Raw genomic sequence first — 15,213 nt, 5'->3', positions numbered from 1 at the left:
ATCATCCCACAGCCTCCTGACTCAAGGGTTGTAATTATAATTTCTTCTTTGCTTTTCGACCCTTTGAAAAGCTCTTGGTGGAAATTCACTTCTGTATCCTCAATCCAGTCTCCTTTTTCTTCCTCTCAAACAACTCTTCAATAACTGTAAATATCTATATATATTGGCATTTACCTCAGTTCTCTTCTCTTTGGACACCATGTTTTGCGTGCCATTTTCCCAGCCAGCAATGCACTAGGAGTGGAATGGACAGTTCACACTTGATGGCAACATGCACCTCTAGTGTCCTAGTAAGTAGGGGAAGTTCTGTGATGCTCTGGCTAAATTGCCCGTACTAGTATAAATACCACCACAGGTCTCTCCTGAAAATAAGCTACTTGCCTAGTAGGACTAACCAGTCAACAAAGGATAAATAAAATAAATATGAGGCTATATGATTACAGGTCAAGTGGTTAAATGATAAATTTGTCTAAAGACAACTCACCCAGTCAAAATGGTTGGAAGTCAGTTTCACTGAAACTCAATTTAATCTAACTCAAAATAACTGAAACATGATGCAATCAAAAACACAAAGGGAAAACTTCTCAAAAAAAGTATGCTGTTCCCATCTCCCTTATTTAAATACTAACTTCACATTAGCACAATAGTGGAGAAAAGTGAAAATACCACACACAGGGAATCAATCCCAATGCATCTCTATAAACCATATCAGCAGTGTTTATGTATAGCTAGCTACAAGCACCCACTAAAGCTCCTTTATACTTTTCTACATACTCCTACTTCTGCATTACAGAAGTATAAGCACATATGCCACATTCAGGGAAAATGAATTTCAACCAAATTGTCATCCTGCTAAATTGACTTTCAACCATTTTTCTATGATCATTTGGCTTTAATGGAAATTGTCATTCACCTGGATGACAGACAACCATTTAGTCAGATCGTTACTTAGCATAGGTATTCTACTGTTTGACATAGTCTTAAGGATTTGACACAGTCTAATATCTCTTCATCTGTGCCTGTATTTTCAGTATTTCTGACTTACTCCCCTTCGGGACCCATGTTAGTACTCCTTCCTGGGTTCACACTGGTAGGGTGATTTGATATTCAAGATTTTTGGACATTGTGGTCTTCAGCATTTAGTTTGTTGATATTATTGTCTTAGGATTATGCTTTTCAGGACTGTGCTGTCCAAAACTGTGATAGCAAACCATATATAGGTATATCTATAGATATAATCACTATTGCCAAAACTCACAAACGTCAATGTCCCTTGTGTTGACACACTTAAGTCGACAAACAAATGTTGACACTATACTGCATGTGCTCTGAGAGTAATCCTTGCAACATGCAAAAATAAAACATTGTTATCTGCAGGGGGATTCACACACACACACACACACACACACACGCACACACGCACACACGCACACACGCACACATGCACACACACACACACACACACACACACACACACACACACACACACACACACACACACTCCCTGCTAATTGTATATGCTAACTCCAAGACTGCACCATCTCTGGAGAAGGGGCATATTCCCCTACCATGGGCACTGCTAATCTCACACATCAGGTGTCTATCTTAATTGCAACCAAAATGGTACTAACTCCCAGTGCTACAAAAAGAATTAAAAAATAAAAACACAAAAAGCACCTTGACAAATTAACTTGAGCACTTTTTTCTTTAATTTACAAGATACATCATCAGGATAACACAAACACTAATGAAATTCAATTATATCATGTTATTTTAGTATGATATATATGAATTTCATTGGTGGTTTTTGTTATTCTGATGAAGTCCCATGTAAATTATGAACAAAAGCGTTAAAGTGAAATAGATTTTTTGTCGAGGTGCTTTTTGCATCTTTTTGACTATCCGTATTGTCGACTAAAGTATGTTGACAATATAGAGGTAGATTGAAGCTCAAATCAACCAACTCTATGAAGCCAGATATAAATATATGTCACTTGATATAAAACCCAGAATATCTAAATACATATGATCTAAAACAAACAACTGATCTAAACAGGCTTCATTTAATGCAGAATAACTAAAAAAATGTTTTTTTTTTACAAAGGAGAAATCCCCCTAAACCCCTAATTTATATATATAACCATTCTACATTTGCACTACTGTAGAAGAAAGTGAAAAAACACTGGAAGTGCACCACCATCTCTTATAATCCAACACACTGTGACAAAGCAAACTGCACTGTTACTCATAAATCTAAATGAAAGCAAACACCACTGAGAAAAAAATCATAAATTTTCCTTCTTATAAAAGTTATAACTGGAAAAGTGTACAGTCATTAGATCAACTGCGATTAGATCACTTTAGAGCACTTGTGATCAGATAATGTGATAGAGCACTTGAATGGAACCCATATATACATGCACATACACACACACACACACACACACACACACACACACACACACACACACACACACACACACATATATATATATATATATATATATATATATATATATATATATATATACATGGGATCACTACGGAATATCAAAATTCCACAATCCTGAGACTCTAAATCCCAAGGACCAGAATCTTGAGATTACGGAATCTTGAAACGTAAAAAAAAAAAAAAACATACAACAAACTATTCTAATGTGTATGCAGGGGGGCAAGCCACCCTGCACTCCCACACCCCCCACAACTTAAATATACCAACTCCGAGACTGCACTACAGTGGAGTGAACAGCAAAGTTCCTTTTCCGCACTGTACGGTAATCCCCATTCACTATGTTCGGGATTCTGCAATCTAGAGATTCTGGTCCTCGGGATTCAGAATTTTGGGATTGTGGAATTTTGGTATTCCATAGTGATTCTATATATATAAATTTATATATATATATATTTATTTATATATATATATATATATATATATATATATATATATATAAACAAACAGAAGGTACAGACACTTCTTATCAATTAAGGCCAACATTTCTTTACAGTAAACAGATGCGTTTCTACAAAAAATCTGCCTATGCAGCATGATAAAATAAATAAGCAATGCAGTGCGACTAACTTAAGTCCACCTTACACACATCACAGCACAAATACCAAGTGCTCACTTACGTTTAATAGAAATGACTTTTAAAAAGTCATTTATTAGAAGTAAACCTTAGTTTATACTGGCATCCAGAACATGACAGAAGACTGTGGAACAATCTATTGGGTGGAAGACAGCAAAACAAACAACAAGACTAAAACAAAACATAAAAGTTTAGTAATGCAAGGACTACCTATCGCTGACTGACTAGCCAAATCTACCCAAGGAAAAAACTGTACAACTCATACCTAAATATTATATATTGCTTTTATGCAATGGCATTACTTAAAAAAGAAATCAAATACATTTTTAAATTTCATTGCACTATAGAATATTTTCTTGTCTTTCTTTTCTTAATCTATAGAGTGCTTACGGACCACCTAGCAATGTGCTGTGCATGGTATGTCCTTGTACATGATGATGCTCATAGGGCATAATTTGTAGTGCAGTTAGTGCTACATTTGTCCTATTCTAGACATTCAGTTGGGTGTGCTTCTTTCAGGAAATTATTTCTTTGTTTTAGACAGATGTGAAGACTGGGATACTTTATTAGAAATACATTAAGGACAGTGGCATTTTAGGTAGTTGTCGCCTCACAGTAAAACACTGACCGGTTCGATTTTCAGTTAGAGCGTCTTCTGCATGGAGACATGCGTGAATGGGCATCCCTTCGTTGAAGGTTGTGCATCAGGGCTGGCAACTCGGCATGTAAAAAATAACTGCCATTCATTAGCGGACCGGAGTTCCACTGTGGCAACCCCTAACCGGGAAAAGCCAAAAGACACAGGTATAAGCTCCCCCGGCTTAATGGTTTGATTCTTTATTTTTATTTATTTAGTTTTTAGTTAGTTAGTTAGTTAGTTAATTAGTTAGTTAGTTAGTTAGTTAGTTATTTGCAAGCTTCAAAATCTGTTGATGGTATTATCATTTACTCCCTTTTTTTATGTATCATAGTTTGTCATTGGTTGTTGCTTAAAATGCCATTATTCCATTTACACCTTTAATGACTATCCAGTAGTTTGTTCATGAGAGTTGTCTTTGATAGGAAGTAAACATGTGACATTTTTTGGACAGTTATTTAAGATGGTAATTGCAGTTCTGTCAATGCTCTGATGAAGTCTAATATTGCCTCTGACAAAGGTGATTAACAATAAATTTTAGCAAGACTTGTGGTAAGTCTTTTTGTGTTGATTATTGGTTTGTTTTGGCTTTGTTTATTGTCACTATGTGTTCTGCTTTGACAGTAATGATTTTTTGTATTTATGAATTCCTCTGGTATGCCACATTTGGGTATTGCACTCCAAAACAATTAAGTATGACACCTATAGCACTATAGGAAAGAGAGATGCGGTGGATATGAGGTGCTCCTGCTTCTTTTGCTGGTCCATGCAAACCTACATGACGAATCCTAATTATTTGAAATTGTTGGTTGTCCACTTCCAACTGAATTGGAACCTTTGATCAGCTGACCAGGATGTGCTAGTAATGTTCAGGAAGAGGCTGCAATTCTCAGCCACCTAATATTTTGTTATTTTTCTTATCAGACACCTGACCTGTGAAATTTACTACCTTAATAACTTTGGAAGTAACTCACTGTAGATAGCCTTAGAAGGTGTCGCTCAATGCATCTTTTCCTTAAATTCTACGGAAACTGATATGAAATTGTTTAGTAATTCATTTTAGGTTCATAGGTTCATACTAGGCTATCTGCCCAAGGGCATTTATAAGCCTAGCCCATAGTTATGTGGCTTTCGCCACCCCTTTAGTTTGTATGAGAAGTATGAGAATTTTTCTGGAGTCTGCAATAGCCTAAAGACTGTAATTAATTTTGAGAACAACAGAGAATTATTTAGTTCCAGCCAGTTTAGTTGTGCATTAGACTCTTATGACTTTGTATTTCATTATTTTATTTTTGTGTTATAATATTCTTTTATTGGTATTTGTTGTATTGTACCTAGATATAAACAGATGAATAATATATTACTGACTGATCATCAAAATAAGAATATGCACTGCTGTTGTCCTAGAGGCTCAGGGACTTTCTTTCTACAGTATTTATTTATTTATTGACATTTGTTTATTAGGAAAGTCCAACTAAGCAGTGCCTTTTTTCAACAGAGATCTGGAGGGAACAGCTCCATTATACAGACATCATGGACATCATTTGCATTATAGGTTCATAGGTTCATAGGTTCATACTAGGCTATCTGGTTATATCTATTATTTCATCATTTACAGTTAGTTTCATTATTCAGACGTCCTTGACATGAGTTATATGATTTACAAACAGTTTTGATTAACAATAGCCATTACATGACTTGTTAATGAATTTTTAATACATTTTTAATACAGGGAGGTATATGCAGTGCATTATCATCAATATGCATAGATTGTCAGGTTTTACATAAGAATATTTGTTGCAATAAAGATTTGTTCAAAATCTAGGACATGCTAAGATAATATAACGAGAGCAGCCCAAAGAAAGGTAGAAGGGAAGGAGATGCCAGGATGATAAAGGAGATGAGATGATAGAGGAGGGTATAGTTGTGATAATAGTACATTAAGTTTTATGCAACGGGGGTTGTGGCATGAGTTCATATAGTTATATTAGTCCCAGTTTAACCCCAAGTTGTTAATGTGCAGAGCCATTTATACAGGTGTTGCTCTAGTTGGCATTTAATGTCTTTTAGGTTGCAGACTGTTCTTAAGTGGAGTGGAATGGTATTCCAGCTATTAGCAATGCAGAATGAATACATGGAGTATCCTGCATTGTTACTATGTTTAGTGATGGACAGTTAAGATTTGTCAGGGGAGCATAGAGATTCTTTGTTCTGCAAGGCTGAATGATGAGAATTTTTCTGGAGTCTGCAATAGCCTAAAGACTGTAATTAATTTTGAGAACAACAGAGAATTATTTAGTTCCAGCCAGTTTAGTTGTTTTAGAGAGAGGCAGTGATTTGAATTATATTATTGTTTAAAATCATTTTTCCTTATTGATGAATCGTGATGCGGGGGGGGAACTGACACAACTCTAGGTACTTGCTTAGCTCTCCTCCCCACCCCACAATCTGCAGCATAAGGTATCCCACAATGCCTTGCATGCTGCCAAGTTATACCAGGTTTAAGGTATCATGGTAACCTAGCAGCAAGGGTGTAGTTAAGCATACTCTTTGTACTCTCTGAGTACAATTTTCTATACATTACTTAGGGAAATTGTGGCTTTTTAGGCCATACTCTGTTAGTAACTATCTAAATTAATGCCTCCAATAAGAGTTACAGAGACTGAAAAAGTATATTTTTAATGGTTTTAGAGTGAAAGTGATGAAAACATTTGTTAAGCACTGGGAAGGGTAACGTCAGATTTTTAACTGCCAGAAAAGTTGGTGGGTAGCAATAGCAGCACATGCGTAAAAAAATAAATTGTCTGGCTAATGCCCTGCCTAGCAGTATACAAATCATATGCTGAATATCTACATAGACAACATATTTATGGGTTCCATATTTGGATGTGTTTTTGCTTTCGTCTTAGAAGACTTCAGTAAAACATCTATGGCATTATATGAAGGAGGTAGAGGAAGGAGAATGTCACAGTACAAGGCACAGCAGGCTTAAATATATTTGAGTGGATAGGTGGCTACTGACAACAAATATCATCTTTTACAGTAAGACAAGATGGTTCCTCTGTAAAAAGAATCTTACAAATTTATAAAGTGTACAGTAAATGAAATAGCTGATGCGTGCCACTCATCCAGTTTATATTCTGACTGTAGGAGAGGTAGACAATGCATGCACTATATAATCTTTTGGAGGAGGAGGGGACCACAGGCTTCTACATTGCTGTACTCTGGACAGGGTTATGCTTGTGGAATGCTATGCCCTGCAAGCTTCACTGTGCTTTCTGTTTGGTACAGCTGATCAGAATGCATAGCAGATGCTGACACCACCACACCAGGCACCAAGTTAATCTATATTAATGACATCAGCTACCAGCATGGTATGAAAAAATCCATAGTGGTTTTACTGAAAATGAAATTGATTAATCCCATTTTATATCAACATCAGTAGAAGTGATGATGACAATCATTATATCAACAGTAACAATAGTAGCAGATGTAGCTGGGATGCATAAATATCTGTTGTAGAGTACAAATCAGAACAAGTACCATATGCTGATATATGATATGTAGTAGTACTGATATTGTGGCGGTACTACTCTTGAATATTTAATCAGCAGCACTGTTGCTGGGCCCAAATCAGCACTGGGAATTGCAGTGATTTGCAATATCAAAAAGGCAGTATAGCAAAGTAAAATGGAATTAAGCAGTCCTGTATGACATACTTAATGTGAAGGATTCTTGCATGGAGTGGTAGCATGGTACTGGGTTCAGGCTGCATTTCATAATACAACTGTAAACAGCTGGGTGGTGTGGCCCCTGTGCCTCATCAGTCCATCCTACTAACTGCTTAGCTGGGTAGTGTGGCCCCTCTGCCTCATCAGCCCATCCTACTGACTGTTTAGCTAGATGGTGTGGCCCCTCTGCCTCAGCAGTCCATCCTACTAACTGCTTAGCTGGGTAGTGTGTCCCCTCTGCCTCATCAGTCCATCCTACTGACTGTTTAGCTGGATAGTGTGTCCCCTCTGCCTCATCAGTCCATCCTACTGACTGTTTAGCTGGATGGTGTGGCCCCACTGCCTCAGCAGTCCATCCTACTGACTGTTTTATGCAGGAGGTCATTGGTGGAGAGTGGTGCAAGGAGGAAGCCAGCTTCATTTCTGAGCACTTTCTCAGGAGGTAACCTTCCACCCAGTTGCTCCTTCTTTCTTCTAGGATTCTGTTTATTATACAAAGCACACAGTGTAATAAAACCCAGCAGTCTATAAAGTTACTGCATAATGCAACATCTTCAAGAGTCCAGTCTCATTAGAATGAGAGAAGTAAGGGGTCTTCCATTACACCACATTTTCTGTGGTGGAGTACGTGTTTTTTGTTTAATGTTTTAATGGTATGCTAAGAGTAAGAAATGCATTGTATTAACAGTCCTGTACTCCGTGATAAATTAAGTGCACCTTGGAAACTGGGTAGCTTGCAAACCATGGAGTCCCCCAAAATAAATACACACACAGACACACACACACACACACACACACACACACACACACACACACACACACACACACACACACACACACACACACATACAAACACACACACATACACACACTTTACTTTTGAACTGCACAATAATGTGTCTGTTCTTTTGTATTCACCTTCTTGACTGTTTTAAATGCATAATTACCAACCAGATTTGTATTTGTTATTTAGCAAGGCAAATGTTTTGTGTGTGTGTGTGTGTGTGTGTGTGTGTGTGTGTGTGTGTGTGTGTGTGTGTGCACGCGCGCGCACGTGTGTTTTATATTTGAGTAGCTTTGAACATTTTTCTAGCAAAAAAGTGGAACAACATTTACTATCCCATAGTAACAAAATGTACCCATTTCAGAACATTTTAACTGTAAAAGACCACTTAAACTGTTGTTATTATAATTTACCAATGTGCACACTTTGCTGTGTGCATCTGAAAAGGGCCACATTAAAGTATCCCAATTTGCTTTACACAATGCACACTAGTTCTGCAAAGCCAGACTAATATCTGTTTAACTTGATCACAACAACATTGTTAGTCATTATCATCCTGTCATAGTCACTTTAGATGGACAGAGTAATGTATTTCAAGTTTGTTTTATACAAAGTATCCTCAGTAAAATATTCCAACTTTATTATACAAAGTCCACTAGTCTTGCATAGCCACACTGTTTAAAATGAACTAACAACAATAGGTTAAGTTGCTTTCTTCCACAGATAGCCCCACCTCATCCAGCAGTTACAGCCAATTTACTATGTCAACAACCCTTAGCCTCTTACTACAAGAATAATGGACAAAGACCCAAAATGATGGACAGAGTTTAAATAATGCTCTTATATGCTTAAAATGTTGCTAGAATAAAAGTTTTTGTGCTAACAGGCATTTTCTGAAGTATATTGTGTATGGATTTATATGCCTGACATTCTTTAGTGACTGAAGTCTTCAATGATTTTTCCAGAATGCTACAAATTTTATGAAGAATAGGCAAATGTATGATGCAAATTCAATGTCATGCTGCAAAACTAGACTCAGATCAGACATATGTAATTTCACCTTTGTTTCACACACACATAATAGTCACAATGAAATATATTTCCAGCTTGTTTTACACAGATGCATATTAGTTCTGTAAAGTGAGACTGCTTAAAATGAGCAAACAAAAAGGTTAATGTCATTCACAAATGGCCCCTACCCCCACCAGCAGTTATAGCCACTTTGCTTTGTATACCTCATTTGATTGTGACAAAACAGTAATACCTCTCAACCTTTTAGAGCATGAATCAGGGACAAACCCAAAAATGTTGGACAAATGCATGTATTAGGGAAGGATTTTAAAGATGGCATTTATATATTTCATAAAGTTGCTAGATTACCAGCTTCTGCATTAGTGTCAGTTTTCTGAGCCAATAGCCGAAGTATTTTTCCAACTTATTTCACATAAATGAATACTAGTCCTGTTAGACTGTGTATACTAAGAAAACAGGATAGTTAGTCACACTGATCCTCAAACAACCCCTACCCCACCCAGCAGTTAGAGATACTTTGTTTTGTAAACCACACTTGATTGTGATTATAAAATACCGCTCACCCTCTCAGTGCAAGAATCAGGGGAAAAGCCAAAAATAATGAAGGACAAATGCCTAAAAGTCACTGAAAGGTTTTTAAATGTCTCATCTACTTAGAAAGTTGCTAGCATAATAGTTTTTGCATTAGCATGCATTTTTCTGAGCCCATAATAAAGTCTTTTTCAACTTATTTCACACAAATGCACACAAGTCCTGCAATGCCAAACTGCTTAAACTAAATATAGGACAGAAGGGCAGATTACTTTCATCCACAAAGAGCCCTCATCCCAACTCAGCTGTTATAGCCACTTCGCTTTGTACACCTCCTCATCCAGTTGTGATAAAAATAAACTTTTAGCCTCTAGCTCAAGAGTCAGGGCCAAAATAGAAAAAAATTAATGAAAAAAATGGCTCAATTAGAAAGTTGCTAAAAAACAGTTTTTTTAATTGACAAGTGTTTTCTGATGGATATGAAGCCTAAACCTCAACTACCCGCCATTATTTAGTGACTGCAATGCACAATGATTAGGCTGAAAAAACACACACTTTAAATAGAATAGACAAAAATATTTGGCAAAATCATGACATTCTGCTAAACTACTGACAGTTGCAAAAACTATTAAAACTTAGCACTTCTACTTATAACTGACAGCCCAAAAAGTGACACATTTCACTCCTCATGTAGGTGTAAACTAGTAAGCCACTGCATGAGAAATTCAAAGTTTTAATTAAGTAAATTAATGACTGAAAATATAAATAAATATTTGTTTTGCTTTAAAAACTAGCAAACATACACCAAGCCCCTGATTCTATTCTTTAAACATCCTGGGTTTCTCAGCATTCTTTTGACCCAATCAGCTGTAGAGGACTTTTAAGTATGGCAGCACTATTCATTGGTTCCTAGGATTGTTCGTCAGTCTGAGGATGAGCATGTATTCACTGGTTACAGACATGGAAGTGTTTTCAAAAAAAACATCTTTCAAATATGAAAACTGGAGAAATGAACATATGTTTTTGTATCCAGATAATGCAGAAGAAAAAGCAAATGCTGAGGGGTTGGCCATGGGCCTCCCTGGATCCATGGGTCCTGTGTATCCACCTGCATTGTCCTTATTATAATCTACCATTGCCTTTACTATTTATTAGGGGATCTCCCGTATCTCTTTCCCATCAGCAACAGCAAACACAAACAGAGACCAAACATTAGCAATATTAATAAATAAAATTACCAATAACATCAACAATAATAACCATAATAAAACCCAAACTCAACTGTAAGAACAGAAAACTGGTGAACTGTGGTATAACAAATGACCACTCCACAGCAATGGTATGCAGATAAAGGACAGAAGCATTAATACATTTTCTATAAAACAACAGTAACCTTAATTGTAGTAGTAAGTATAGTAATGACAACAGCAGCAAATATAACAGCATAGATTGTAATAAATCACTAACATAGCAACAAAAATACTAACAAGGGCAACAGTCATAACCATGATAAATCAACAATACAATCATAATCATAATAATATCAAAAATACAGCAAAAAAAGTTCATGTAGGTAAGAAAACATACTGCTATCCTATGACAGTGAACCTTACTTATGGAACAAATTTGTTATAGTAGCTGCTCCACTGGTGCAAAGTAGGGTCCCTATCAGCAATGCTGGTAACCTGAGTTTAGATACTGGTTCTCGTACTGAATGACTGTTTGGGAAGGGCCAACCCCACAACCAATGATTGTTTGGAAAGGCTGACCCCATCACCACATGTGCAGGAGGGTTCATAGGTTCATAGGTTGGTACTAGGCTATCAGCCCTAGGGCCTATACAAGCCTAGCCATAACAATTCCCTGGCTATTTCTTCCTGCACTATTTACTTCTTAGACCCCTGTCTAGCAGGGCAACTGACATGATCCCCAGGGTGAATTTCCTTTCTCCCATTCAATCGTTAAGGTAACTTTTGAAGAGGACCAAAGAGGCACTCTGCTTGACATGTATGGGCAATCTATTCCAGAGTCTGGGGAGTCTCTGGGTCAGGAACCTATCCCTCCAGCATGTTTTGTTTATTGTGATGACAAGGTTTAGATCCCTGGAGCATGTGGCTCTGAGGGATTGGGATTTCTTTAAGTGTAGCATGTCCAACAATTCTGGGTTTGACATGGCAATGTATGTTAAGCAGAGATCGCTTCTGAGTAGACGATATGCGACAGAGTATAGCTGGAGTTTTTTAAGGTGGTCAGCGTAGGGCATCTGCTTTAGGCCTGTGATTCTTTTAGTGAGGTATTTCTGTGGCCTTTCCACTTGTTGCAGATGTCTTGAGAGGTACATACCAAACGGGGCGTTGTATTCTTTAATGGGCTTAATGAGGGATGAGTACAGTGGGACAATGTCCTCCTTTTTTCTGGATGAAAAGCCCTTAGTGATGAGGTGTGCCACATAAAAGGATTTCCTGACTGTTGTGGTGATGTGGTTATCGAAGGTGAGACCACTGTCCACCTGTGTCCCTAAATCTCTTATCACACTTTCGGTGTTTAGTGTACTAGTGTACTGCCACCTATATGGTAATTCATGGATAGATGTTTTTTTCCCAAAGGGGATAACTATACATGTCTTGGCATTGAGCTTGAGCCCATGGCTCTGGCACCAAGCATCTGTTTCTGTAAGGCCCTTTTGTGGAGTATCTACATCATTTGGGGATTCAATAATGGCTCCCAGTTTGCAGTCATCTGTGAACTTTGTTATCCAGAGTCCCTTAGTGTTGGCCTGTACTTCAGATAAGTAGATGCCAAACAAGAGCAGTCCCAGGACTGAACCCTGAGGTACTCCACTTGTCACTTGTCTGGAGCTGGATTTGGAGTCGGCTACTTTCACAGTGTGGGTTCTATCAGTAAGCCAGTTAGCAACCCAATGGGTGACATAGGGATTAATGCCCAGCTTAGTAAGTTTATCTATGATTCCAGAGTGGGGGATGGTGTCAAAGGCCTTGGCAAGGTCTAGACAGGCTGTGTGGACCACCTTACCCTTGTCCATGGCTCTGGAGACTGATTCGAAGAAGTCAATCAGGTTCAGGAGATAAGATCGGCCCTTCACAAACCCAAACTGGGTGGGGTCCAGTGTTTGAAGGTTGCCAATGTCATTGTTTATAAGTTCCGTGATAATACGCTCCATGGCCTTGCAGATAAGGCTTGTTAGACTGATGGGACGGTAGTTTCCGAGATCCAAGGTGGATCTCCCCTTGTGGAGTGGGATAACTGTAGCTCTGCACCACTCAGTGGGCATGAAACCTGAGGTGAGGCTATGATTAAACATGACACTTAGGTAGTACACAGCCCGGGATGTCATCTGGTCCCATGGATGCTGTATTCTTAGCTTTGGAGAGTGCGTTTTTTACCTGTGTGGCCGTTATTACTGGAATCTGGCAATCTTCCTGTATTGAGATGGGCCATTTAGGGGGTGAGAGGGGAGTGAAGTTGGCACTGAATCAATCGGCCAGGATATTGGCAATATCCTTGGGATCTGTATATTTAATGCCATTCTGTTTTAGCTCAGAGCAGATCTGAGCATTGCCATTTAGATTATTGACATAGTTATAGAATGTCTTGTGGTTGTCTTTGGAATCTTTGGCAATTTTAAACTAGCTTTGGAGGATTTTATGAGGGATCTCAGTTTCTTACTGAGGCTGGTAAGGAAGTTTTTTGCATCCTGGGATTTTCCTCTATTCTGCAACAATTTCTTCCTTTTGTTGTAAAGTTTGTTTATGGCAGGGGACCACCAGATTGGCTTCCTTTTTTTGGATGAGAGCATCTTGGTTCTATTTGGGATGGCACGATTCATGCATGAGTGGATGTGCTCGTACAGTGCCTTAGTGTAGGATTCAGCAGTTGAACATTCAGTTCCAGTCTGCATGGGTGTCATGAAGTTTGTCACTTCTGACTTGAGTAGCATGAAGTTGGCTTTGGAGAAGTTTTTTATGGAGGTTTCCTTACTGTGGGATGTGGATGTTAAGGGTGATTAGCTTATGGTCAGACCTGACTAACGAGGGGGTGACCATAGGTGTGGAGCATTTATTTCCCATGTTGGTAATGACCAGGTCTAGGATATTGGAGCCCCTGGTGGAACTATGGATTAGTTGATCCAGGGCATTTGAATTTATGAATTCCAAGAACAGTTGGGCAAAGGTGTTGGTACATGAGTAGTTTTCCCAGTTAATGGCAGGGTAGTTAAAAATCACCCAGTATTAGGGTGTTTGGTTCTATCTTAATATTTTCCAGTATGTTTAGAAAGGTGTAGTGAGAATCTTGGGGTATGGTGGGGATCTGTAGAAAGCTACAATTTGGATTGCAGTCTTACCTAGTGTTAGTTGCACCTGGAGAATTTCAGACGCATTGTGTTGGGCAACTAGCCTGGTGGTGTGAATATCCTTGGTGAATATTGACACTTCTCCACCTTTAGTGTTTTGGTCCTGCTTTGGTGGCCGAAAAGTGTGGTAAGAGTTGTAGCCTGGTATTGCAGGGGTGCTCTCTGGAGCCTTGAACCAGGTCTCAGTTACTGCACAGATATTGATGTTCTCCATTTTTAGGAGTGCCTCGAGAGAGTGCATTTTGAGGTTTAGACTTCTAGCATTGAGTAGCATTACATTCAGATTTTGCATGCTTGTACCTGTTATGGTGGTGGTTTTGTCCTTTGAACTTTGCCTAAAAAAGGCACTATAGGGGTAGCAAGAGCCTTAGCCAGTAACCTGAATCCCAGGGGTGACAGGTGCAGACCATCTCTGGCAAAGCATCGTGGTCTGTCAATCATGTCGTCCCAGGCAGACAGATACTGGATCCTCTTTGAATGACACCAGAAGCTTAGCCAATTGTTGAAGTCAATCATTTTGTCCTTATATTGTGGTATCATTCTGGGTGAAGGCAGGATGCTACTCAGGGCTAGGGTCATACCTGCCTGGGCCACATGATCTGAGAGCTCTTCCATGTCTCTTTTCATGTAGTCCAGGGAGGTACGTCATTCATTCCAACATGGACAATGACAGAGTCATATTTGTACTTGTTGTGGAGTGACTTGAGTGCATGTGTTATGTGGCGGATCCTGGCACCCGACAGGCAGCTGACTGTAATTTTCTCCTTGTTCAACCCGGTGAGAAGGATATCAGTGTGCCGGACTATAGAGTCACCTATGACTAAAGTGTTAGGCACATTGTCTTGCCTTAGGGGCTGTTGCTGGGTAGCACACTGGTGTTGTGAACTATGTGACACTTTGGTTGTGATTGTTGTTTGTTTGCATTTCAGCTTCAGGGGTCCTTGTTGCTTGGGCAGGTTACAGTTAAGGGCCTCTGCATATGTGGATTTAGTGTTACTATATGTGGGCATTGGTGGTGTGGGTTTAGAAGGGCTATGTGT

Source organism: Protopterus annectens, chromosome 8.part0 (assembly GCF_019279795.1).
Source record: "Protopterus annectens isolate FY-2018-M chromosome 8.part0, PAN1.0, whole genome shotgun sequence".
Classification (NCBI taxonomy): Eukaryota; Metazoa; Chordata; order Ceratodontiformes; family Protopteridae; genus Protopterus; species Protopterus annectens.
Note: the sequence above shows the minus strand (reverse complement) of the source record.